The following is a 3,377-nucleotide window of genomic DNA, read 5'->3' as shown; positions in this document are numbered from 1 at the left end:
TTCAGTCTTTCAGGAAAAAAAATTCATGGAAGATACTCATCACAAATATCCACTGTGACACTGGTCAGGATGGAGAGTTAGAAGAAATACCCAGCCTCATACTGCAGGGTACCAACCATCAGTCACTGCTTTGGGTTAAGAAGACACATCCCCGCCATGAGGCAGCTATTCCCAATGTGCACATGATGAGCGAATTGTTTCAAACCTTCCCTGAAGCAGCTGATGGGACCGCTGCCCAAGACTGCAACATTAAATGCCAGCACTAATTTTCTAGGGAAACAGCTGGAGTCTCAGATGTCATTAGATAAGTGTCCTGGTGTCATCTGATGTGACCATCCCTCCTTCCCAGCCACGAGGGCTCTCGGGGGATGCAGATAAGGGTAATTATCCAAAGATCCAAGAGTTGAGAGGATGCCTATCTCTAACACTTCCCTATTTTTGGTGTCATGTGCTGTAGATTGCTCGAGTTAGCAGCCAAATGCTCAATCTCCCACTTCTATTAGTTTCTGCCACTGTCATGTGTTACAGAGCATAAGGATGAGCATGAAGCAGAGCACTGGTGTGGTGCCAAGCTCAGTGCAAAAAGCAGTAGGATGCAGCCAGGGAAGGAGACCAAGCCCTTGCAGTGGCTCTTGAATTTGAAGCTCCTAGTGACCATCTGCAGCTGTGTTTGCCTGTATAAATGTCATAGAATCATAGAAACATAGAATACCAGTTTGGAAGGGACCTCAAGGATCATCTGGTCCAAATTTTCTTGGGAAAAGCATAGTCTAGACAGGATGGTCCAGCGCCCTGTCGTGCTGAATCTTAATAGTATCCAATGTTGGGGATCCCACCACTTCCCTGGGGAGATTATTCCAATGGCTGATTGTTCTCTTTGTGAAAAAGTTTTCTCTTGTGTCCAATCAGAATGTTCCCAGGAAAAACTTGTACTCATTACCTCTCATCTTTTCCATGTGACTCCTTATGAAAACGAGTGTCTTTCTTTTTTGTAGCCACCCTTTAAATACTGGAACATGGTGATAAGGTCTCCCCTAAGCCGTCTTTTCTCAAGGCTGAACAAACTCAGTTCTCTCAGCCTTTCCTCATATGGCAGTTTCCCAGTCCTTTGATCATCTCTGTGACCCTAGTCTGGACTCTCTTCAGCCTGTCCACCTATTTTTGTATAGCATGGACCAAAACCAAACACAGTATTCCAGGTGTGGTCTGGTGAGTGCTGAGTAGAGTGGGATGATGACTTCTTTATCTCTGTCGGTGATGCCCTTGTTGATGCAAGCCAGCATCCTGTTGGTTTTCTTTGCCATCCCAGCAGCACACTGTTCTCTTATATTAAGCTTGCTGTCCACCAGCACTCCCAGGTCCCTTTCCACAGAGCACTTCAACCAGGTAGATCCTAACCTGTGCTGTACCCCTGGATTATGTTTTCCCAGGTGCAAGGCCTTACATTTGTCCTTGTTGAACTTCATAAGGCTCTTATTTGCCCAATCGACCAACCTATCCAGGTTTCCTGCAGGGTGGCTCTCCCTTTCAAAGTGTTCATCTCCTCACTCAGTTTGGTATAATCAGTAAACTTCATCAGGGTACACTTGATCCCATCATCTTGAATGCTTTTGCTGGTTGACCCTTCATGGTGACGACCCTGAAAGACAGTGGATGCTGTTGGCAGGGACTGAGCCAGCAGAGCCCAGGGCACAAGAGCCCTGACTTTCTCCCAGATGCTGGGAAAGTCCTTTCCCTTTCTCTAAACTCAGAGTTTGCTCTCTCACCCATGATGGCTGTAACCTGTCCAGAGTGATAAGCTCTGAGGCTGGATGTCCCCATGTTTTGGGTCTTTGTTGGGTGTCTGACACCATAGACCTTGTTCTCAGTATGGTTCTTGCAACTCAACCTTATTGTGAGGCTCGTTCACTCCTGCCAACTGCTACTGTGTTTGCTTCACCTTCCATGGCAACTCACAAAAAGTCTGCCCCTGCATACCCACTTGGTAGGAATGACCTTCAGCTACATGGGATTTCACAGGAGCATAATCAGTGCTGGCAACTTGTCTGGCCAGCCAGCTGTCTGTCCGTCACAGAGGATCCCCGCTCCCATCTCAGGAAGCTCAACTCAGCTTAGACCAGCAAGTTGGCTCCAACATCACGAAGTTTGTCTTCCCTCCCCTCTCTTCTTCCCACATGCTGATGCGTTGAATGATTTCATATTTGGATGCAAATTTGGGCCTAGACAAACCACCAGAAAAATTATTTGGTTTAGTTTAAAATAAGCATCTATCTGATAATTGAGCTCTTTAGCGATTACAACTGGAGAAAGAGTCATCCCAAAGGATAATAATGCTTCAGTGTAGGAAAGCTGTTTTTAGCCTGTTTTCTAAAGATTCCACTGAGCCCCAGAGGCTGTTTTATTGTCATGGAGTAGAAACAAAACAGTTTTTGTTCAAGTTCCTCGTGCAAAGGAGCAGAGATGTTTCCTTTTCCAGCTGATATGCTGTAGATCAGCTTTAACCATATTTGCAGGTATCGCTGTGGTTAGGCTTGTACGTAACCGCAGATTACAAATTCGGGTGCCAAACCATCTAGATAGGTTGTCATATGACTGTAACGACCTCACGGCACAGTGCAAGTGGAGTCTGTGCCATCTTCTTTGCTTTTGCACCAGCTGCACACGAGTCTAAAACTGCAGCATCTTCGTGGCTGTTCTTACATTGGACGGAGATGGCTTGGGCAAGCAAGCAAGGTGTACTGATACTCATCCACAGTCCTAATTTGTGCATGGGCTCGAGTGAAAATTAGGCTCTGCTCCAGCGAGGCTTTTGGTATCAGAAGAAATCTTGAAAAGACAAAAAATATGCACAAGCTCTCTGGGCTGGTGACACTGGCCATGTGTTTCTCTACAAGACTGGCAGGCATTGGGCCAAAAAATATCCTTGGTGATACGGTGATGTTATTTCAGAAGATGTTTCTTTTGTAACTTAGGTATTTGTAACTGAAGATATTTGTCATGTAATGTAAGTTTCTTCTTGGACTGTTCAGATACTAGGTGGCAAAAGAAGAGTTTTGAATTCTTACTTTCCAGCTGGTTAACAGGCATTTTCTTCATCGTTTTTAATTACATTACTAATGGCCCTGCACTGTGCCATGCAAAATACTATGACCTTCTGTCAGGATCCTCCTTTTTCTTTCCCCAGTTCCAAATTAAGGGTGAAGTGTGAGAAAGCAGCTGTGACATATTTAGTCCTAAATACTTTTCTGCCATGAAAAACATGACAGAACACGATTCTCTTTCAGCCTTCTCCGTTCCTCCCCTCCTTCCCTTCAGGAACAGATGTTTTAAATGCTCTTGCTTTAAACAGATGACAAGAGCAGGTCCAAATCACCATC

The sequence above is a fragment of the Apaloderma vittatum genome, unplaced genomic scaffold, assembly GCF_000703405.1.
Source record: "Apaloderma vittatum isolate BGI_N311 unplaced genomic scaffold, ASM70340v1 scaffold16096, whole genome shotgun sequence".
In the NCBI taxonomy this organism is placed as follows: Eukaryota; Metazoa; Chordata; class Aves; order Trogoniformes; family Trogonidae; genus Apaloderma; species Apaloderma vittatum.
The sequence above is the reverse complement of the archived record's forward strand: the minus strand, read 5'-3'. Positions refer to the sequence as shown.